Below are 25,214 nucleotides of genomic sequence, written 5' to 3' on the forward strand. Positions count from 1 at the left end.
TATACAAGAGTGGACAACTAGAACTGAGTTTAAAACTGTTGTTATTAGGTGTTTTGTGTAGAGGTTGCATGGGTAGTGATCTGCTGGATTTCAGATCTCTGAGAAGTAAAGCTAAATGCTGCACTGGTACTTCATTTTGTGTATTTAAATTTCTTGTCCTTCCATAATGTGTGTCTGTTTGTTGATTTTTTTTAATCTGATACATAACAAAAACCTTCAAGAAGATTTTATCCTTATGTTATTGATCAAGACTGTCAGATTCAAATTTTTGGGGGTAAGGAATTAATACAAAACATAAATACCTATAGAGAGTAAAAATAAAAGTAGAAAACTGTCATTGACCTTATAGTATTATACTGATACTACTTTTAATGCTAAAGGAGTTTCCAGAGATTTTGAAGCCAGCTTTTATGGTCTTGAATTCCAACACCAGCACTGGAAGGAAGGTTTAGTGCACACATATCCATGAAAAGAGATTTTTATATATTACATGCTATGATCACAGAATCATAGAACAGTGTTGAAAAGTCCTTTAAGATCAAGCCCAACTGTTAACCCAGCACTGCAAAGTCACCACTAAACCATGTCCCTCAGCACCGCATTTCCACAGCTTTTAAATCCCTCCAGAGGTGGTGACTTCACCACCTCCCTGGGAAGCCTGACCACTCTTTCACTGAAGAAGTATTTCCTAATGTCCAATCTAAACCTCCTGTCCTGCAACCTGAAGATGTTTCCTCTTGTCCTATTGATCATGACAAGAGGATAACAGTGTTTGCTGAGTTTTGTGGTGCTGCAAACACATGCCCTAACTTTACCAGTTGTTTTGTTTGTTTGTTTGCTTTGTCCTTTTCAGGTGTTCAGAGCCTGGTGTGCACGAAGAGCACAGGACCTGAGAATGATGAAGTTGTCTATATGCAAAAGAACACTGAATATGTAAAGTACTAGATAAAAATGGAGATGCATACTCTTTGTGCCTGGATTTTTAGCAGAAACTAGATTTAGATTGCATATTAGAAATTCTTTACAGTAAGGGTGGTGAGACACTGGAACAGGTTGCCCAAGGAGGTTGTGGGATGCTTCTTTGCCGGTGGTGTTCAAGGCCAGGTTGGATGAAGCCTTGAGCAACCTGGTCTAGTGGAGGTTGTCCCTATCAATGCCAAGGGGTTTGGGACTAGACGATATTTAATGTCCCTTCCAACCCAAACCATTCTATGAATCTATGATTACTTATTAGTGTTTCCTTATAAGATTGAAAACAAAAGAAATGGCAGAATGAATACTGTGAAGTTACTTCATTGGAAGATGTCAAATATACTTCCTATTTTGACCTTTCATAATGACTTTGATATCTTCTCTTTAATCAGAGTTTTGGAAAATTTTCCCTCTACCATAATTTTTTTCTTCAGGTTTTCTGTTTGTGTTCTCAGGATGAGTCAAAATGTTACTGATTTTTATATTCCTGTGAATTGCAACACTGATTTTTCAGGGTTCTCTCACAGAATTTAAATGTCATAAATTCACAACAGAACACACAGGAACCACCTAAATATTCAGTGGCATTCAGTTTGTTTAGGTTTTCCCCTTTTAAATCCTCACTGAAGCATAATACATTCTTTTCCAGATGAGCCCAGAATTTGTGGCAAGTAGAAAATAGCTGAATGTTCAGAAGGTCAGTAAACCAATGCTGTAAGCACCAAAAAAATTTTACATCTGGGAACAATTCAGGCAAGTAATATCCTTACCTCTTTTGCACCTAGTTATCTGCTAGCTTGATCAGAACAAAAAGGCACTAAAACCATATGTGGAGGGGACTGATCTTTAAGAAATAACTGTTAAATGCATTAAGAATGCTAAAGGACATATCTAACAAACCTGTAGATATCAGCTCGAGCAGTAATTTATTTATACACATCCTGTTCCTTTTAGCACTGCAATGGGCACACTTTGGAACTAGTTCATGAATTCTTGCAGATCATTTGCAGCATATTCACTGCTAGAAAGCAATAATAATACAACTGGCATTTTCCCAGTCTAATATGACTCTTTTTCCTTTTCCTTTTCCTTTTCCTTTTCCTTTTCCTTTTCCTTTTCCTTTTCCTTTTCCTTTTCCTTTTCCTTTTCCTTTTCCTTTTCCTTTTCCTTTTCCTTTTCCTTTTCCTTTTCCTTTTCCTTTTCCTTTTCCTTTTCCTTTTCCTTTTCCTTTTCCTTTTCCTTTTCCTTTTCCTTTTCCTTTTCCTTTTCCTTTTCCTTTTCCTTTTCCCTTCCTGCATCTCAGGTTTATACATCTTATTTCTTTACAACCTGTGGATGTCTTTAAAAGATATGGAAGTCTAAACAATACATTTCAAAATGTGGTGTTTTGTTGTTGTTTTTTTTATAAAGTATTTCTTCCTTTTGTTCTTTCTCTATTTCTTTCTCTCTCTAATTTTTTTAAGCACCAGAGGATTGGAACACTGTAAATCTCAGCACATACAAATCCACCTTAATATGAAGAATAATAGGGACAACTTTACAAGGGAGTAGAATCATGGAATGCTTTGGGTTTGAAGTGATCTCTGAAGCACATTGAGTCCAAGCCACCCACTACTCCCCAACTAGAGCAGGTTGCTGAGAGCTCCATCAAGCCTGACCTTGAATGTCTCCTGGGATGTGGCCCCCACCACCTCCCTGAGCAACCTATTTCAGTGTCTCACCACCCTCAGAGTAAAGAACCTACTCTTTGTATGTATGAGCTATTCTGAAGGTAAGACTGATCATTTGTATGACTTACATCATTCTGTGAGCTTTTTAATGAGAGAAATATCCCTACAAAGCACCATACCCATGCAATAGTCACATTTTCCCAGTACTTTGCAGGTTTGTCAGTTTTAGTAATGTGGGTAGGGCTTCTCCAATTGGAACTCCTAAACTCTACGCAGTATGTAATCAAAGTGGGCTGTTTTGCAGCAAAAATTGCCTTTAGTGTTTCATTGTTTTATTTTCATTGATACTTTTTGTGTCTGTAGCGTATTTTGAAAAGCATCGAGATATTTGTGAAGAGTCAAAAGCACCACGCACTTATTTTTGCCTATACAGCAGGGTTTCTGCTGCTTAGACAAATCAAATTTGAAAATGCACTGTTTAATATCAGGCACACCAGTAAACAACAGAAGCAGCAAATAAAAAAGATATTTTTCAAGCAGCATATTTGTTTAGTAGTGCTTCAAAAGAAGACTAATTTACTGGCAAGAGAGTTCAAAGAGGTAAGAATATGAAAAATAAAATCCCCTGAAGGTAAACTGTGAAGATATGAAAGAATTTTCATCACTGAAAAAGCCTGAAATAATGCAGTGATTAGAAATGGGCACCAATGGGCAAAAAGAGAATCACAGAATCAGTTCAGTTGGAAAAGACCTTTAAGGTCATTGAGTCTAACCACCAACCCAACACCATTATGGCCATTAAACCATGTCCCAAAATGCCATGTCCACACCTTTGTTTGAACACCTCCAGGGATGGTGACTCCACCACCTCCCTGGCCAGCCTATTCCAATGCCTGACCACTCCTTCAATCAAGAAAAATTGCCTAATATCCAGTCTAAACCTTCCCTGATGCTACTTAAGGCCATTTCCTTTTGTCCTACCACTAGTTACCTGGGAGAAAAGGTTAATAAGTACTGAGAAATTTCTCTGAAATTATCATTTTTACAAGTTACCTCTGACTAAGGAGATTTTAGGCAAATACTAGAAAGAAATATTCAAGCAAGATAGCTTGGTAAGTGATGACAGCTGAAAAAAAAGGACACAAACATACTTGTGCACATGCAGTGTTCAAAGAAAAAGGAGTTTACATCTCCAGGAAATAGTAATGCTTTCTGAGTTAGTTATGATTTAACAGTGCTGCTGCTGAAACATGAAGCAATATGAGATAGATGTTTCTGAAGTTACTAGAAAGAAATTATTTCCTATGAGGGTGGTGAGGTACTGGAAAGGGTTACCCAGAGATGCTGTGGAGGCTCCAAACCTGGAATTGTTGACTTTGAGCAACCTGATCTAGTGGAAGGTATCCCTGGCCATGGTGGGGGCGGCTGGAACTAGATGATCTTTAAAGGTCTTTTCCAACCCAAACTATTCTATGACTCTATGTTCCTTATTTTAGATCCCTCCAAAAAATAAACAGCCATCAAAGTGAGCAAAAATTTGATTTTTATTTATATTTGTGTAATATATATCTGTATTTGCATTTATTCTCTTTGGAAAGTGAAGAACAGAAGAGAATAGAATAGAACAGAATAGAATAGAAATAACCAGGTTGGAAGAGACCTTTGAGATCATTGAGTCCAACCTACCATCCAACACCATTTAATCAACTAAATCATGGCACGAAGCACCCCATCAAGTCTCTTCCTAAACACCTCCAGTGATGGTGACTCCACCACCCCCATGGGCAGCACATTCCAATGGCCAATCACTCTTTCTATGAAGAACTTCTCCCTAACATCCAGCCTAAACCTCCCCTGATGCAGTTTGAGACTGTCTTCTTGTTCTGTTGGTGGTTGCCTGAGAGAAGAGACCAACCCCCACCTGGCTGCAACCTCCCTTCAGGTACTTCAAATATCAGAGAGACAACAGCCGATCACTAGAGGTATGATTCCTGTTTCATATGAAGTTAATTTACTGGGGTTTGACCTGTCTGAATTAGAATTTGTCAATGAATTTTTAAGATTTTAATTATTTGATTGTGTTTGGTTTATATTTCACACACACAGAGCCTTACCAAAGGCTGTTGGAAGTAGGAAAACAAAAATCCTACTGCTAAAAATGTAGTATAGAATTGTAGAGTAGACTGTCCTGTTCTCAATATACCTTTGGATTATCTTATTTTCAATGGCAAAGTAATAAACAATCCTTTTCAAAATTGCTATTATTTGTCTGTAAGTACCCTCTATATTTTCATTGCAGGATAAAGTCTTAAATAAAGGGAAGTATGTTGAGCAGGCAAGCAAAAAATGAAGATGTAAACTTCCAAAACCTTGGAACTGGTAACTGGAAATATGTTCTGTCTGAATACTTAGAGATTATTTGGATGATGGAAGACATTAGGTTTAAAATTATGCAAGCCTTTAGTATTTTACCACTGCAACTTGATCAATAAGTGGGAGTGGGGTGAGGGGTGGGTATGAAGGCTTCAGAATAACTAAATGCTACAGTTTCAATCTAAGCAGTCCCAGAAGCTATCTGTTAATGAAAAATAAGATCTATACCTAACCTGATGTGAAGAAAAGGAGGTTTTATAGAATGTGAGAAAATAACTCCTATGGAAACACACACTGGAGGCTTCCCCCCCCCCCCCCCCCCCCCCCACCGGTAAATAGAAGCATGATTATTTTATTTCTGCAAGTTAAAACCGTAAGAACTGTCAAATTACTAACGAGGTTAGAAAATTTTCAGTGCTCTCTTTCTCTGGCTGGAAAATAAGTTTGATAAGACTCTGCTGTTCCCTGTGCTTTTATTGTTTATTATGCACAGATAATGATTATTTTTTTTTTATTGGGAATCAGAGGTGCATGTAGAATAAATGGCTGGACAGCTGCAGCACTGCTGCTCTCTTGATGGTTTCTTCAAAATCCACCCCAAATAAAAGTAAACAGTCTCCTCTTATCTGCATTGCTATTAGTATATGAACCACCTTGATAATTCTTCTACCTGTCTTCTTAAAATACGTGGCTATTAGTAATACAATTAATATATAGCAACTTAAAATTTGTATGAAACTTCTACTGGCCCTTGTGAATTATATGAAATTAGTATTTAACTGTGTTATGTCCTAAGAACTTTGAAAATTCCATATTCTTAAAAAACCATTATGAATCCCTGCAAATATATTGATCCAAGTGTATAAATCAAGATGTTGGGTAAAAATCTATACCACTAAATTGCCACAGTACATAGATAACAGTGGTTGCAGATGAGGACCTGTAGAACTGCAATGAAAAGCATCACTGATAGTGGAGAAAAAAAACCCAATGAAATGACATAAAAATCTTTACTAAAAAATGAGTATTGATATGTCAGGAAAAGTTTTAATTGTGCTGTGGTCCTTGAAGAAGTCGGATAAGCAAAACAGAGGCTTCTATAGAGCACTTCCCTCTCTCATTGATGCTAAACCAGCTTCTAAATCAAGGGGACCCATCCATGTATCTATCCATCCACTTTAGATACTTTAGGCTTGTTTTTTGAATTTGATTTTGTGTTTGCTCAACTGCTTTTTTTTCTGTTCTGTTGGTATAAAGTCTGTTTTCTCCATGTGCTTTTGTCCTAAATGAATAATTTAAGCAGTATTCATTGTTTCATGTTGTGACTCTAAGTCAAGATTGCTCCAGTGAACACCAGTGTATTGCATCTGGGTGTAAGGAGAACTCCATGATGGTAATTCAAAATATATTCGCTCATTAGACCTGCCTGAAGGATATAGGAGGGATAGGAGGTCAGCCTGGATGCTGTCACAGGTAGAAATTTCAACTGGTCTTTCTAGCCAGGAGAAGAACCACACCTTTAATGTGACTTTTGCATTAAATGGGCATCTGATATTCCATAGGATTTCAGTTTATTAGAGAATCAACACTGATACTAGTCTCAGATTCTTCCTCATTCATATATAAAGATTTTTAGGCAAAAGGAATGAAGGCTTAAAGCATGAGTGAGGATTCTTAGACCACTGGTAGTTGTGCTGAAGTGTCCCCTTCAAAATCTCCTTCAGCCTAAAATCTAATTCCACTTCCAAGAAAATTGTCAGAAAAACTTCGCTTACCTTAAGCAGTGAATTTTTCAAAGCAGCTATTAGTAAAAAACCAAAGAATCCTAAAATAAGGTGGCCCAAACTCAACTACTGACATACTGCAGCCCATCATCCTTAAAAAACAACAAGCAAATGTATAAAGTACTAACCTCAAGCCAACATTAAAGTTTAAATAAAAATTAGACACTTTTTTCACCTGAATTCTGAAACAAGGGAATGCTCTCACCCTAGAAAAAGCCTTTCAAGTCACTTCCCTGTAGTAATCACCGGGGATTTCTGTAATTAATGTGAAAACAGCTTATTTTACCCATACTCGTTCATTCACAGAGTAACACCCATTCACAGAGTCTTAGAATGGTTTGGACTGGAAGGAACCTTAAAAATCATCTAGTTCCTACCCCCTGCAATGGACAGGGATGCCTTCCTCTAGACCAAGTTGCTCAAGGCCCTGTCCAGCCTGGCCTTGAATGCCTCTAGGGAGGAGACATCCACAGCCTCCCTGGGCAACCTGTTCCAGTGTCACACCACCCTCACTGAAAAAGAATTTCTTCATAGCACCCCATCTAAATCTACCCTCTTCCTGCTTTAGACTACCCTCTTACAGTTTATTTTACCCTCTTCCTGCTTAAATCTACCCTCTTCCATCTTAACCTACCCTCTTCCATTGACCAGGTCAAGACATTTTCATTTTGATTTTTATTTTAATCACTGGAACCTTATTTCAACATATCTCTCAACACTAAACCCTCACTTTTATGAAATGGAAATGTTTCCTTCTCTCATGGGCTTCTCTTCAGCCTATCAGCCTAAACTATCTGAGAGACCACACACCTTTGTCTGCAGTGTCTGTTAGCTTTAGCTAAGGTGGTGTCAGGCCAATGCATAGTGGTTTTAAAAACCTCTTTTGAAGGGAATTTCATTCCACTTGATCAATTCTGCTTTATGACAAAGGATCAGCTTCAAATGCTGTATTTAGCCCTCTTCAATTGTACACATGACCAATGAAACAAAGAGAAGCATTAAACATTATTATACTCTGATACAGAGAAAGCAGTTGACTCCACTGAATGGAGTTTTGCCTTTTTTTTTCTCCCCTTTCCTTTTTCTTTCTCTCCTGCTTGAAAAGTTTCTGGTTTGGAGTGAATAAGATTAAATGGATAAAGCTACTGTATATTTGAAAGCATAGTTTAGATCAGCTCTGCTTTTTCTAACAAAACCAGTTACCTGACTGCTTCAGCTGCTATAGAATTTCCTTCTGAGGATCTGTCAGAACAAAAGATTAAAAGGGCTTCAGTTTGCTGATACTGCCAACCATACTTTGCTACAAACTGATAATCCACTCAGCTGCTGCCCCAGCAAACTCTGACCTTTCACAAATGCATCTAACTGAGCAGTAGAATGATTTGTTAACTGATGCCCACACACAAAACCCACGTCTTGTCTGCTTTTCTCCTAAATTAAGCAGATTTTGTAGGCAGGATATATTACTACTAATATTGTTGATAGGAAGCTATGCTGTCTGAGGTTCCTTTGCAAAAACTGTCATTGTTGCTTTTTGTAATGCTCCTCTCCAGACTTTTTCTTTCCTAAAAGCAGAGACTATGGGGCGTGGGAAGAGGGGACAGTTTTGTCTGAGATGGGGGAAGTGGGACACAATGTGGAGTATGAAAGGAGGTGATGAACAAAGAGGACAAAAGGGAAAGCACGGGAAGAAGTGAGGAGAAAGTACTTCACTGAGAGAGTTGTTAGCCATTGGAATGGGCTGCCCAGGGAGGTGGTGGAGTCACTATCCCTGGAAGTGTTCAAGAGGGGATTGGATGTGGCACTTGGTGCCATGGTTTAGTCATGAGGTCTGGTGGTGACAGGTTAGACTTGATGATCTTTGAGGTCTCTTCCAACCTTGGTGATTCTGTGATGATCAACCAAACTAAAACTAAACCCCAAGCACATAGCATTATGCTGCCTGAATATACCCTCATGGGGATGGGGTTGGGCTCTTCTCAGTGGTACCCAGTGATAGGATAATGGGTAATGGGTGAGAACTAGAATGCAGGTTTCACTTGAACTTAAGGAGAAACACTTCTTTGCTTTGAGGACGATAGAGCACTGGATAAGGGTGTCTAGAGAGGTTCTGGAGTCTCCTTCTCTGGAGACTTTCAAAACCCACCTGGACATGTTGCTGTGCAAACTCTACCATTCTGTGATCCCTATTATAGAGGCTGGAAATGATAGAGAAAGAGACAGTTTATACTAGCAGAGGTCACAGCAGCAATGAAGAAAGCTCAAGGATTTGAGGGGGGGGGAAAAAATCTTTCAACCATCTGATGAATGATGAAGACTGAAGTATCTTAGAGGGCTTTTGAGCCATCCTTGCTTTCTTTCCAAATTTATGGGCCAAAGTTTTGGTGACTGCCATTGCAATTTGCTGCTCTAACACCACAGAATGGCTAGGGGACAGGGCCATTAATCTTGTGCACTGAAAAAAAGAAACAACCAACTGTTTGGTTTTTTTTTAGGTGGTATATGTCATTATTTTTACTTTTCCACAGCATTAATGGTAATTTTTTATTTTGTTTTATTTTTCTAAAGGAATTGGCAAGAACTTGTGCTGTATAAGGATAAAACAAAGTTAGGGGGAAAAAAATAAACTCTTGAAATAAACAATCTCCTCATGAGTTAAAACTGCAATTTATTTAAAATTTAATGAAATGTTTTTTTAATGTATTTGTTGTATTTTGTCACAGCAGCAAGGGTATACATAATTTATATCTTGTTTATAAGCCTAACAAATGTGTTTTCCAGAGATAAGAGGTCTGTTTCTAATACCAGTTATTTCTTTTTTTCATAGCAGAACTTTCCTAAAAGGTTTATGAACATTACTTATGATTAGTTGTTGATGGTGCTGCTTTTATTTTTTTTTTTAATTGTAGCCCCTGCCTTGCATGCCAAAAATTCTAATGCTTATTCCCTTCCCTTGATGACCAGCAAAGATCAGCTTCCCTTCAGATAACTCCACAAACCAACATGGAATTCAGCATCCTGACACTGGCCTGGAGATGTTACTGCTCTGCAAAGTAAGAAATACTAATACTGTTTGCAGATATTTAGGTATCAAAAGCCTGGCTACCAGATACTTGCCAATGAATTTACCCTGACATTTTCAGTTTCTTATCCCAGAAGCTTGGAATTTAATCTGCCATATTAGAAACCCAAATGCCAAAATGCCTTTTATCAAATTGAACTATATCGACTATATTAGCTAGGTTTTCTACAGGGCTTAATTGCTCCTTAAGCTCTGTAATAAAGTTCCCCATTTTAAGGAGAACCAGCACTGGGAACTGAGCTTTTCAAAGTACATGTGCTAGTACTTGTTGGACAGATTAACCTGAACAAATCAGGGAGGAAATCTTGGCCTCACCACTCTGGATTTCAATGAGGGCAGGATTCACCCAGCAGAATGGAATAATTTCTTAAAACTCTGCTTGAAGTTTAGTGTCTGCCTCTTGTAGAAAGATGCATACTCTGATTGGATATTAGGAAAAATTTCTTGACTGAGTGGTCAGGCATTGGAACAGGCTGTCCACAGAAATGGTGGAGCCACCATCCTTGGAGGTGGTCAAAAACCATGTAGACATGGCACTTTGAGACGTGGTTTAGTGGACATGGTGGTTTTGGGTTGGTCTTGATTTTAGAGGTCTTTAATGATCCTATAATTCTCTAAGTTGCTGATTATTATAGTATTATCATCCTATTTTCTTCCATTCTCTGCTCAGCATGGTTGGACTTGATGATCTTACAGGTCTTTTCTAACCTTAGTGATTCTCTGATCCTATGATTCTGTAAGTTGCTGATTATTATAGCATTATCCTGTATTCCTCTGTTCTCTGATCAGCAGTGATATAACAAAGTAGGTGGCAAAATAGGTTTAGAATTATCACTCAGGGAGATGGATAGATGGAGGACTTATGTGCTTCACTCCTGAATCTTTTAGTTGCCATCTGAACTGTCAGCTCTCCCAGGCACCATGGTGTGAGTTACCTTTAGTAGTGTTTTCCTCACCACAACAGATTCCCCAGTGTAGATTTTTCTTCCAAATGAGGGTTTCTACTGCAGTTACATGGACAGGGTCTGATTTACCACACTGCTGGGAGCTAAGCTGAAGTGACCCCAGCTTGCAAGATGCCCTCCTGGCAATCTGCAGAATTTAACCTCTACAGAGCCAAGTGGCTTGGGAACAGATACAAATTTGTCTGTCTTATCTTTGCCTAGTAGTCCCTGATGATGATAAACAAGGCTCTGTGTATGCCTCCAGGTGATTTTTTAACTTGAACAGAGCTGAAACCATTACGCTTTGTGGCTGAAAGAGTGGGGTATTGGATTTTGACCCAGAAGGGGAGTAAAAAATGTTATTTTTCCTCTACTGTCACTGAGTTCCTGTGTGAACTTGGGCAAATTAGTTCACCTCAATAATTTCCCCGATGTGTAGAGAGGGAATAATGCTTCTTCATAAAAAGAACTGCAGGTTCTTAGGTTACCTCAGGTAGAGCTGTGACAGAACATGTTCTGGCTGAAATACTAAAGGAGGAGAAGTGACAGTTCTTGGAGACAGCAGTAAGAAAGAATGTGTAGAGGTAGCAGTGCTTGCCCTTGTCACTGACTTGGCAGATAACCTTGAGAAAGTTACAGGATCTCTTTGTGTGTTAGGTTCCAGAAGCATTCCTCTGTTTAACAATGGTGTTCTGAGGACAAATTAATTACTTTTTCTGAGGTCTTCATCTGCTACAGAGATGGAAAGAAGAATATTTTTGTTTCACTTTCACAAAGAAGAGATACTTAATGGGAGAACCTATCCTATGAGCGCTGCAAAAGTGAGAAGCAGGGCAAAGATTTTCTTGTCAACATGGCCTCTCTTATGGAGAGGTCCAAATGTACTAAATTTCCTTCAAAAATCATAGAATAAGTAAGGTTGGAGAAGACCTCTAATATCAGTAAGTCCAACGGTTAACCTAGCACCACCATGTCCACTAAACCATGTCCCAAAATGCCATGTCTCCACCTTTTTTGGACACCTCCAGGGCTGGTGACTCCACCACTTCCCTGGGCAGCCTGTTCCAATGCTTGACTACTCTTTCAGTCAAGAAATTTCCCCTACTATCTAATCTAAACCTCTGGTTGACAGTTATAGCTGACAATGAGCTAATAAATATAAAGCCACTATCTAGGGTAGACAAAAATGTTTCCAAGTCATGTTGAGATTGGCTTTGTTTTGAAATAGTCATGAGTTACATAAAGATCTGATTTACATGAGAAATCCACAGCTATTTAGATTGTAATGGATTTGGATTGTCATGGAAATGTAAAAGCTGTAATGGAAAACAAAAACATATTTCCAATGGAATCAAATGCTCAGCAAAAGAAGAAGTAATGAAAATTCAGGGAAATAATGGGAGTGTGCAAACAAAGGACCTCAAAGATTAGCCAGGGAGGTAATATTTACATGATATAGTTATAGTTTTGAGCCAGTTACCAAGTTTTGTGGTGTGTTAGTTGCTTCATTTAAGAGGATCAATTCCTTATGCAAACCTGTACCTATAGAGTGAGCATATACATTTGTGGTTTTCTGTGGACAGCAGGAATCAGACAACAGCAGAACAGTATTTGTTTACAACTTCAAATGTCTTTTATCTAGCCACGTCACTGTTTTACAGCTTGTCTTTCTGTACTATTCACTGCATGTCAGTTTTTGTGTGTTTCTGCTGCTTTTCGCCTTTCACACCACTGTAAAATTGCAATCCAGTTAACTACCCACCTGTGGTCATAATATCTAACTATTAATGAATTGTTAGAATACTAGGCCTGCAAAGCATCCAGGCTGATTGCATAGTGGGCTGTTAGTGCATGCTGCAACTTGAAGGGCAGCTGAAAAGATCTGGATCCAGTGAACCGTGTTTTCCACATGCACTGGTAGTAGGATGCTCTAATTCAAAGCCCAGGTCAGGGATTGAGTAGGATACTGGCACACAAACTTGTTTCTTGTGTTCAGCCTCCTAAAGCCAGCCTTCCTGCTCCATCATGTTCCTCAACATGGGTGATGTGTGTCTTGTGATATATTAACAGTGTTTGTGATGGGTGAATGTGGACTTGAGAACAGAGCTGGAGAGCTAGTTAGGTAGGGATTTAGACTGATCTTGTCCTGACACAAATCTGTCCAGTTCTGGGCTTCCCAGTTCTAGAGGGACAGGGAAGTACTGGTGAGAGTCCAAAGGAAGGCCACAATGATGCTGAGGGGACTGGAACATCTCTCTTACAAGGAGAGGCTGAGAGACCTGCAGCTCTTTAGCCTGGAGAAGAGCAGAGTGAAAGGGAAACTGGTCAATGCTGCTCAGTATCTAAAGAGTGGCCATCACAAGGATGGGCTGCACTCTTTTCAGTGTGGCCAGTGATAGAACAAGGAGCAATGGGCACAAACTAGAACGTAGGAGGTTTCACTTGAGCTTAAGGAGAAACTTCATTACTTTGAGGGTGGTAGAGCACTGGAACAGGCTGCCTAGAGAGGTGATGAAGTTGTCTTCTCCAGAGACTTTCAAAACCTGTCTGGACGTGTTCCTGTGTAATCTGCTCTGCACAAATCTGCTTTAAATGTGGGGTTGAACTCAATGATCTCCAGAGGTCCCTTCCAACCCCCAAGATTCTGTGATTCTCTGATTCTATGGTTCTGTGCTTGGTCTGCAGCAAAAAGTGGTATGTGTGCAGGGAGGCTGTTTGTCAGCAGAGGATGACTTGTGCCAAGTACCTTGCTCTCTGTGAGCTGATCTGAGCTGTGCTGCCTGCAGACACCTCTTCCCTGTCCAAGTAGTTTTGATGACACCAAGGCATGCCGCAGCCATGAGTGCTAGAGCAGGTCTGTGTGCATGGCTGCCTCCAGGTCAGTGCTGGCTGACCCTTAGCACATTCCCATTTTTGAAGCTATTATTGCCAGAAGGAGAACCTAATGACTCCCTTATTTAACCAAGGAGAACTGTTATGTTCAAAAGCTCTTGTAAATACCAGAAGAACCCAGAACAGAAATACTTCAAGGCTGCAATAATACAATATAAAGTTATTATTTACCCATTCCTTTTCCCAAAAGCTTTCTGTGAAAAAGTTGTGTGGCTGCAGCAGTTTCTCAAATGGCTCTTGATTTAGTAAGAGTGAGAGTAAATTACTGATGTTCAGCTAGAAGGGCTTGAAAAAATAACCGAGGATTTTAGATATTCTGCTAATTTTTTCCTTAGTTTTACAGTCAGCTACATAAATCTTCTGCTAAGGTTGTCTGTGCTTTTTCCCCTTGGTGCAGATGGTTGCTTAGCAACCCCCTAGGTTTAGTCATGTGATAAAAGTACTAGGATGCCAAAAAAAGTTCCCATTACAATTATTTTCAAAAGGGGAGGACAGTACTTCTCCCTTACAGATTGTTCTTTTCAAAATGACCAACTAGGCGAAAAAGAAAACTAGGTTTGAATAACCTGAAAATCTGTTTTTACTTTGCTCACATTCTTGAGGCGCAAACAGTCACTGAACCCCAAGCCGCAAGCAATTAGTTTTCTTTTTTGTTTGTTTGTTTGGTTTGGTTTTTGTATTTTACTGAAGGAATACACTTCAGGCTTCCAGTGCTCAGAAAAACACTCCAGTGGTTGCACTACAGTGCAATCCCCCCTTGATAACAGGATAAAATTGCATGTCTCTGCAAAGAGAATTAATGGCATTATGACATTTACTGAACACATAAAGCACTTAAACACATCAGAGAATATGTGACTTTGGAAAGGACTTCGATTTTTAAATGTCAAACTGTCTTTAAAGCAGAAAGATAATTTTTTTTTAACCTTATTTGAATTCCTAATGCAAAACTTAGTACAATCACTCTACTTTTTTTCCTTTCTTTCTTTTTTTTTTCCCAACATTTTTCTTTCTTTTTCCCCCCAACTTTATTTATTTATTTTTTTAATTCAAAGAGTTGGTGCAACATCCATCACAGAAATTTTGAACCAGTGTTATTGCCTGTCAGGTTTAGGCTTGAGGTAAGGAGAAAGTTCTTCACAGAGAGAGTTGTTAGCCATTGGAATGTGCTGCCCAGGGAGGTGGTGGAGTCACCGTCCCTGGAGGTGTTGAAGAGGGGATTGGATGTGGCACTTGGTGCCATGGTTTAGTAGTCATGAAGTGATCTTTGAGGTCTTTTCCAACCTTATTGATTCTATGATTAATCCCACAGAATTTCAACCAGCAAGGTAAGTTTTGATTTTCCAGTCTCAGATCAGATGAAGAATTCTTGATGCTTTTTTTTCTTTTCATTAAGTTACATATTTGTTGGGGTTTTGTTGGCAGTTTTGGTGGTTTTTTGTTTGTTTGGTTGGGTTTTTTTCCACAGGAAGTTAAATTCGCATGTTTATGAAGAACTTGGTTAGAAATGGCAAAGAATCACAGATTGCTAGGGGTTGGAAGAGATTTCAAAATATCATTGTGTTCAATCCCTCTGTCAGAGCAGGATCACCTAGAATAGGTCAAGCAGGAATGCATCCAGGTGGGTTTTGAAAGTCTCCAGAGAAGGAGACTCCAAAACCTCTCTGGGCAGCCTGTTCTCATTTTAGTGTTGATAATGATGTTTCAGTGTAGATAAGAGACAGGGAAAGGAAGATACATGAATGTAAAAGGTCTGACCCCACCTTACTTTGTTGAAAAGATTAACCTCTAATGGAAATTTGGAGCAAAAGGTGAATATTTAGGTTTGAAGTGGTTCAAATGTGGTTTCAGAAATCAAGAGTCATATGTAGTGTAGTGATATGATGAGGGAATGGATTGAAGCTGGAAGAGGGCAGATTTAGCTGGGGTATTAGGAAGAAATTCTTTACAGTGAGAGTGGTGAGACGCTGGAACATATTTTCCAAGGAAGATGTGGATGCCCTTTCCTTGGAAGTGTTTAAGGACAGGCTGGATGAAGCCTTGAGCAACCTGGTCTAGTGGAAGGTGACCCTGCCCAAGGCAGGGGGTTTGGAACCAGATTATCTTCAAAGTCCCTTCCAACCCAAACCATTCTCTGATTCTGTATTAAAGAATTACAGAACTCTTGTTTCTCCTTTTGGGGATGTATTTTGGCTAGGGGCAGCAACATTGTGATTTCTTCCTGGTTTGGGGAATATGAAAATGAAATCTTTTAAGTCAAACATCACTAAGTTACTTTTCTAAATCAAGGGTCATTTGAGAAGCTGAGGGAAGTTTCTTCCTCATTTGGAGCTACCAAAATAATAAAAAATACTTTGATGGGTATGTTAATTAGTTGTTACTTCCCTATGAATTTTTAAAATGGAAATTGATGTTGCTAGGCTGGTACCTCCATTACCTTGTACAATTTCATTGATAATTTAGAGGTGTTACCTTGTTCCATTTTCTGCCCCCACTCACTGATCTGTTCACCACTGCCGCTGGCTCTTGCTGGTACTTGTTCTGTGTGACACAGACTGCAATCTTTGCCTTGATCTTCCTGCTGGGAATTTTTTTCCTTTCCTTACCTTCAGTGCACTCAGTCAGACAGCTCCCTTTGTCCTTGGGTCTGCCAGCTCCCTGTTGGAACAAGAATATATTATTTTCCTGGCTGGTGAAAAGGAGTGGGGGTTGGTCTCTTCTCACAAGTAACAAGTGATAGGATGAGAGGAAATGGCCTCAAGTTACACCAGGGGAGGTTAGGTTAGATATTACAAAAAACTTCTTTACTGAAAGAGTGGTCAGGAATTGGAACAGGACACCCAGGGAGGTGGTGGAGTCACCATCCTTGGAGGTTTTAAAAAAATGTGTAGACATGGAACATGTTTAATGGTCATGGTGGTGTTGGTTTGGTGGTTGGATGCAATGATCTTAGAGGTCTTCTTCAAACTTAATCCTTCTATGACTCTGTGATTCTGTGCTTCTGAGAGTGTGAATTACTGTCCTGATCAATGCCTTACACCCACCTACTGCTCTTACTCTGAATTTCCAGTTAGAGAAGTATTTTCTAGATACATATAGGCATTCATTTAATGGAATGGTGGAGCATCACTCTGCAAATGTACATTGGTGCTTTATTAAAAATGTAACATCAAGAGTTTGTTTTGCAAAAAATCTCCTCTGAAATCCATGAGAGACCACAGAAAGAAAGAATGACTGCAGACAGCCAGGTTTTATAAACCTGTGCATTTATTTGTTATCTGAAGCAAGGGGGACTAGTTAGAAGGCAGGAATATCCCAGCAGCTTTGCAAGATGCTGTTTTCTTTTTGCCTTTCAGAGCTGAAAGTAAACGGTCCGCTTAGATGAACAGGGGTCAAGATAATTGACAGAAAAAAGTAGGGTAGAAAGACCCCTCTGAGCTGCTCTGCTGAATTGAATGTGATGATGTGAAGACAGGAAATCCCCTGACTGCTCCTTTCTTCCTCACACTTTAAACAGGCAAGCTATGGCATGGATACTAAGATGATTACTTGTGATTTAGGAGCAGTGAGGAAAAGGTATATTTCTTAGAAGCATTGTGACTCCTGAGATTCAGCTGATTCATTTTGTTTAGTTGGAGTAATATTGATAAGTGGAGTAAGAATGGCATAAGACTATTAGTTTGTCAGTGGGTGAATTTTAGTGGTCTGCAGAACATGCAAAGCTTTTATTTATAGAATCATAGAATAGTTTTGTCTGGAAAACACCTCTAAGATCATCAAGTCCAACCATCGACCCAACACCACCATGGTCATTAAGCCATGTCCCAAAATGTCATGTCCATGTGTTTATTTGAATACCTTCAGGAATGGTGACACTGCCACCTCCTTGGACAGCCTTTTCCAATGCCTGACCAATTAGGGCTGGCTAAAGCTATGCTGTGAATTGCTGCTTATTAGCTGGCCTTCATCCCTCACACAGGCATTCAGATCTGAACAAGTGTTTAGAAGAGCAGGACTTGTTGTCTCACGGTCCAGTGAAGACCTGTGAGGAAAGAGCAGACCCAGCTTTTCAATGTTTTGAAGTTAAAGAAAGCTTTGTCAGAATAGTGTGGAATTTCATAGCAATCCATTGAATATACTGGAAGAGGCTGGAGGGGAGGAGAGGAAGAGCATATACATCACTGACATACTTCATCACTTCTCAGACAGACATCACATTCAATTAAATATAGAGGTCTCTGTCAACAATCTCGACATGTCCATCTAGGGAATGTCACCACCCCCCCAAAATCAATATTCAAGTTATGATGGACTGACAGCTTACCAGCTGAGTGAGCATCCCCTGATTCTCCCTACTCCTGCTTCAGAACAGTGCAAAGCCCTTGTAGCATGAACAAAGAAACAATTAACTAACTGATGAGTCTGAGTACAAACTAAGAGTCAACAATTCATGCAGCATTAAAAAAACCCCAAACTGGATCAAAACCAACAAACAAATAAACAAAACAACAACAAAATCCAACAATCAAACCAAACCAACCAACCAAAACCCAAGAAAACAAAACCACAAAGAAAAACCATTAAGGAAATCCAGGTCATCAAGAAAGTAAAATATAATGCTGTTAAGGAATTTGGAAATGCACTCAGTACCTTAGGAAGCCAAAGTTTTGTTTTTGTTTAATTTATTCAGGTGAATACAATGTTCCATGTAGAATTGAGTCACTGTAGTCACAGGGAAGAGTTTACCAGTGCTGCTTGTTACTACCATGTTTCTTTTTTTGTGATATGTAGGAAGAGAAAGAAACCATAACCATAGCAGAATGTATTGAAGCTTCAGAAGAGTAGCTTTAGACTGGATATTAGGAAGAAATTCCTTACAGTGAGGGCTGTGAGACACTGGAACAGGTTGCCCAAGGAGGCTGTGGATGCCCCCTCTCTGGGGATATTCAAGGCAAGATTGGGTGAGACCCTGAGCAACCTGATCTGGTGGAAGGTGTCCCTACCCATGGCAGGATCTTTAAGGTCCTTTCAAACCCAAATCATTCCATGAATCTATGTGTAATAGCTTAGTTTTCTTTTTGTATCCCAGTCATATTTTCTTGTCGGTTAATTTTATTTTTCAACTTCCCTCATGTACCAAGTAGAATTTTGCTATTGCTTGTTGCTACACCATTGAAGTGAGACTGCAGCTTCTATAATGCATCATATGAACAGTGTGGCCAGCAGGAGCAGGGAGGTCATTGTGGCCCTGTACTCAGCACTGGTTAGGACACCTTGAGTATTGTGTCCAGTTCTGGGCCACTCAGTTTAGGAAAGAGGTTGACTTGCTGGAATGTGTCCAGAGAAGGGCAACAAAGCTGGTGAGGGGTTTGGAGCACAAGCCCTGTGAGGAGAGGCTGAGAGAACTGGGGGTGCTTAGCCTGGAGAAGAGGAGGCTCTGAGGAGACCTCATTGCTGTCTGCAACTACCTGAAAGGAGGTTGTAGCCAGGTGGGGGTTGGTCTCTTCTCCCAGGCAACCAGCACCAGAACAAGAGGACACAGTCTTAAGCTGTGCCAGGGGAGGGTTAGGCTGGATGTTAGGAAGAAGTTCTTCATAGAAAGAGTGATTGGCCATTGGAATGTGCTGCCCGAGGAGGTGGTGGAGTCACCATCACTGGAGGTGTGTAGGAAGAGACTGGATGGGGTGCTTGGTACCATGGTTTATTTGATTAGATGGTGTTGGATGATAGGTTGGACTCAATGATCTCAAAGGTCTCTTCCAACCTGGTTAATTCTATTCTATTCTATTCTATTCTACTCTACTCTACTCTATTCTACTGTACTCTACTGTACTCTACTGTACTCTACTCTACACTCTATTCTACCTTTTTTGTTTCCATGGACTGAAGATGAAGATCCAAATGCCTATATGTGCGTAAAAGGTGCTATCTAGAAAATACCTGTACTTGTTTTTTTATCCAGATTTTAATGAGAAAGTAGCACAAAGAAACATCTGCTTTCCATAAGCATTATTCCACCCTTTAATAAACTCACATTTGTTACATTTGTCACCTACAGAGGAATAAAACATTTATTTGATTGTCTTCAGGGAAGCCTTTGAAAGAAAATATTTTTTTCTTGCTGTTCTAGGATCCTGCTAATTTAGCAACCAGAAGGAGTTTTATGGTCTGAAAAGACACAGGCATGTTTACTAGAGAGACTTCAGCAACACAAATTTGCCAAGGTTTTGTAGTCACTTAGGCTTGGAAGGAACAATATATACACTAACAAATAAAACTTTTAAAATATTCACTGAACACAGCTCCTTTAAATTTTCAATAAGGCTGCTACTCCAATATAATAGCCAAACAAATGGAATAAGTCAGATTCACTGAGTGCTTTTTTTAAATTGAGAGCAAAAAGTGGAGATTTTTTTTTTTCTTCTTAGCATGAAGTTAAGGACAAGTACACAAAATAACTTTTCAAGGTCAGACTGCAAGTGAATTGCTGAACTGGGCACAAAATCCAGATTTCCTGCTATGCAGTCTTGTGTATCATCTAACAAATCACAGCAAGCCTTCTCCTAAAGTTGAGCTCCTTTGTTTAGAGTTATTACTGCTGTAAATTTTACTAATAAAACCTATTTTGCTTTTGGATCAAGGTGTAAAGGTTGACATTGTGGTGGAAATTTGGTTCAGGTCACTTGATTGAGATGAAAAATCAGATGAAGTCTTTGTTGAACAATTCAAAAGTCCTGGCTATTAAAGGGAGGCTGTGCTCTCCCTGGTGTTTTCTGCAAGATATAAGGAATATAGAAGAAGTCTGGAGGATGTCAGAGGTAACTTCTTGACACAGGTACTGGATAGGCTAAGGGATGATGTACAGATGGATCTGCTGTTTGTAGACAAGGAAGAACTGATCAGGGATAGAATAAATAATGGTAGCATTTGCTATGCTGGCTGTGAAATAGTGAAGTTAAAAATCCTGGGGTGAATGAAGAAAACAAGTAGCAGAGAACTAAGCCTGAAATATAGGACAGCAACTTTCACATTACTCATGGAACTTCTCTTCCCCTTCTTCTTTCCTCCTTCCCCTCTTCCTTCCTACCTTCTCCTTCCCCTAGAAGTGGCTCCACACTATGAGTGAAGGTAGCAGGAATTACATGGTAGGAATAAGGCTGGACTACTGAATAAGTAAGACCAGCAAGCCCGGGAATCTGTGGCTGTATAAGATCCTTTCCAGACAGTTATTTTCCAACATCTGCTTCCTCTGGCAGTGTGTTTAGCTTGATCTCATTTGATGGTTTTATTTAATGAAATGTATGCTGTTCATATTTGATTTGGTTTTTGTGATTCTGTTTATACTGAAGACTTCTAAGAACATTCTAAACCACAGCTCATTTGATTAATAGACCAGATACTTTATGCCTTATGCCTTACATATTCCTATTCTCATCAATATCTAAAGGGAATGCAGGCAATTTATTTATTTATTAAATCTTTGAATGGTGCTGGTTTTACACTTAAAGATTAGCTCCTGAAACATGCTTAGAATAAATATTGTATCTACAATTTTATAGAAAGCCAGACTCCCAGTATCTCCTGAGGCTGTCCCTGTGTAGCAGTGCATATTGCACCTGCTATTTCTTTGATGCAGTCTCATCTCAGCCATGCTTTGTGAGGACTATGTTCTTCCTCATACCAAAGCATTGTTGTGGGAAGCAGATGGAAGCAAGCTGTGAGCTAGGAAAATAGCATCAACCTTATCACCAGGTAAGGGAGAGATAGCAAATCCAAATTAATTTTGTCTAAACACAAAAGCAGAAGGAAATAGCACAATAGATACATCAGGTGTGACTCATATTCTGCCCCCTCTGCATTTGTAGCTTGCAGAACCAAGCTACGGGCTTTGGGGAACTGTGTAGAATGCATCTGAAATATGTGGTTGTAGAGTCACAGAATCATTTCAGATGGAGAAGATCATCCAGTCCTACCATTATCTAATTCTACTAAGAACAGTGATAAAATCTGGTGCTAAACCACATCCCACAGCACCACCTTTTTAAAATACCTCTAAGGATGTGATTGAATCACCTCCCTGGGGAGCCTGTTCCTGTCTGTGAGAACCCTTTCAGCAAAGAAGATTTTTGTAATATCCAATCTAACCACCCCGGTGCAACTTGAGGCCATTTCCTCTCCTCCTAAACCTTTGCTTTTTAACTTCTTTTTTTTTTTTCAGGTAGGCTCTTTCAGGTCTTGAATATATTTTATGTGGAGGTAACACAACCATTTTCTTCCATGTGGACTCACATCAAGACTTGGCTCATCAAAGCCAGGCTTTTACTCTATCCTGTAGCTGGCAATTTGCATAACAGCAGTGATTGTATGGAAGTCTTGACACACAAAAAATCCACTCATTGACATTCAGAATACACCTGCACACTGCTTGAGTTAATTATTTTTTCTTCTCTAATGCTGCACCTGTAAATACACTACTTTCTTTTTCACCAGTGGCTTTTTGGCATAATAGTAAAGCACTGGAAATGTCACCTTTGTCACAGAAAATACACAGTGGACACTGTGCAATTTTTTTTTTTCAAAGCCAAAAAATACCAGCCCTGTGGTAGGACACAAGGGAAAAAAAAAGAAGTACAACAACATGGTGCAAATCTGTGCTCCAACTAATTGGAGCTCACTGTATTATGTGCTTGAAAGGCTTCAGGAATACCAAAAAAAATTAAATAAATGTAACCATGTTTGGGAAATCCAGAACAGGGACAGCTGATGTCCTTATCACCTCTCATTTAAATCCTCATAGGCAGCACTGTTTAGTCCCTTGCCAATAATTTGTTTGTTTTCAGGGATTATTTTTTTTTAATGTTTGTTTTTCCCTCCTCAAGATGTAAATGTTTGTAAAGAAATATCACTGATGGATGGTGCATGGGTCACACAGCAATGAGTTTTCAACCCTTGCTCTTTCATCTTGTTTTGTTTAACTAGAGAAACCTGAATTCATCTTCCTGCTGGGAACAAATGTTTCTGCTCATGCTGCTTGAATTTTGGCAATGATCTTAAGGAAGAGGAGACTTAGGTCAAATGCAGAAATGATGCAAGAGGCTCTTGGGATCCATTCAATGGTCTGGCTTAGAAGCAGTAACCTCTTAAATCCTTTGCCAGTTCCTAAGCAGGAAAGTTAGAACAAATAGCACTGCCTTGAATCTGAGTTCAGTTTCTGCAAATGCCTCATTTACATGCAGATTTAGCCACGAGGGTTACTGCAACATTTGCTATATTTTACACCTCTTCTGAACTGTGACTTCATCATTTAAATGGGATGCCAAAAAAATAAAAATAATTAAAAAAAAAATCTGCCTTCATCTAAATGAAATCAGCAACTTCACTAAAAAAATGAGAGCATGTAGTGGTATAGGGAGAAAGAGACGAGATGCAAGAGCACATTGCTGGAAAAATCCACAGAGCAGTTGATGCACTTGAGTCATATCTGGTAATAAACTATGCATAGGCTGCAGAAAAATTAATAGAATGTGTGAGAAACATAGAGAGAAGTAAGTGGTAAGTGTGCAGGAGAGAAGTTTAAAGAGAGTCCGACTCACTGGGATGCAGTCACAAAACTCTTCATGGCAGAAACACCAAAGGTACAAAATCCTATAGTTCATTTAATGCAACACTAAATTAAAACTCCGGCTAAAGAAGGATGTGGTAGTTCTATACACTAAGCAAATTGTTGTTGTTTTTTCCTAAGACATTGGAATAAGTTGTTCAGGAACAGGTTGCCCAGGGAGGTGGTGGAGTCACCATCCCTGGGGGTGTTCAAGAAATGTGTGAACATGGCACTTGGGAACATGTTGTAATGGCCACAGTGGTCTTAGTTTGAAAGTTGGTCTCAACTTCAACAGTTCTTTGATTCTGTGACAATAAAGTGAGAACCCACTTGAGTCACAAATAACTCTGTTTACACTTGATTTACCATTCTCAGACAATAACTTGCAGTAACTGAGGTCAGCAATGGATCAAGATCATCAGTTATATGCAGTGTTGGACACTTGCATCTCTCAGCTAAGTGCATTCTTCAGCTGCAGATATCTCTACTATCTTTACAGAAAGACTGCAGCCAGAGGGCCTGCACAGGTGGTGTGTTGTAGTTAGAGTAGTAGATTGCATTGAGTTGTGTTTCTATTACATAGTACTGATACCAATTTGGTGGTGCAACCTAAGTGATGAAAGAAGTCCCAGAGTGAGGTGTGGTGCTGAGGGTCATGGCTTAGCACCAGACTTAGTAGAGTTAGGTGATGGTTGGTCTTGGTGACCTTAAAGGTCTTTCCCAACCAAAATAATTCTATGATCTCATATTCCAGGTGTGTTCTACGCAGTTCTTAAAAGCCTGTAGCTTGCTTTTGCAAGATCTTTTCCAACTGAAGCAATTCTATGATTCTATTCTATGATTTCAGTACATAATCATATGAAATTATGTGATCTAACAGGGTTTTCTTGAGATTTGGTGAACCCATGACTAAGACTCATAGCTATTTCATCAGGTAGGACCTGGTGTGTCAAATATTGATGAAAGCAATCTGAGACAGACTGCTTACCTGGAATGAACAGAATTAAAGGATAAAAAAAATGGTTGTTCAGGTGCAGGGTTAGGCTGTTTGTGTCCTGTATGAAACCTCATGATGAAGTATGGGTCCAGCAGGTTGCAGGAACTTCAACTGTCAACCTTTATCTGTTTCAGAGTTTGAGAAAGAAGGGTGTGACATTTACAGCTTTGGGGGTTTGCTGGTTTTCTTATAGAATTTGCTGGCTTGCTTGCAAGAAATATATACTGATAAAATTATTTCCTTTCCCCATCCAAGCACTTTGTGAGATGAGCAGAATAAGGTGCCTGATTTCTACCATGACTTAGCAATGCACTTTTTGCTAGCGGTGATAGTACAAGACTAGAAATTTTTAAGGGAGTGGGAGCTCTTTCTTTTATAATTGCATCCCTAGTGAAGTGTGTTTATCTCAATGTAGACTTCTAATCACCACCACACCTTAATTAATCTTTGAATACTTACAATATTGGCAGGTCTAAGACTGCAATGGATTTATTATGCAAATATGCTGGCTTCTTCTCGGGAGCTTGTGAATTAAAAAGCAATAGATCAGATTCCAAATAGGAAGGTCGTAGAGTAATCTGCCATCAAGATTGATCAAAAATGTCATTTAATTTCTGAAATGTCTTCTTCCGTGTCAATATATTCTGAATTCTTAAAAGAATGTGAATTTTAACTGAATGTAATTGTTTACCCTCAGGTTGATTAAGCAGGTCTAGCAAATGGAAGTTTGGTGCTGTTTATAGTGCTGATTGGACTCTAGCAAAGAAAACTTGCTGAAAGAAATTTCATAAGCTAAAAAAACCCTTCAAAAATTATCAAATTTTAACAGTCTTTCAGCTATTTCAGTTCTCATTGTTTGGGCTTTCCACAAGGAATGCAGTAGCTAAAGCAGGGAGTTG

This window comes from Dryobates pubescens, chromosome 1 (genome assembly GCF_014839835.1).
Source record: "Dryobates pubescens isolate bDryPub1 chromosome 1, bDryPub1.pri, whole genome shotgun sequence".
Classification (NCBI taxonomy): Eukaryota; Metazoa; Chordata; class Aves; order Piciformes; family Picidae; genus Dryobates; species Dryobates pubescens.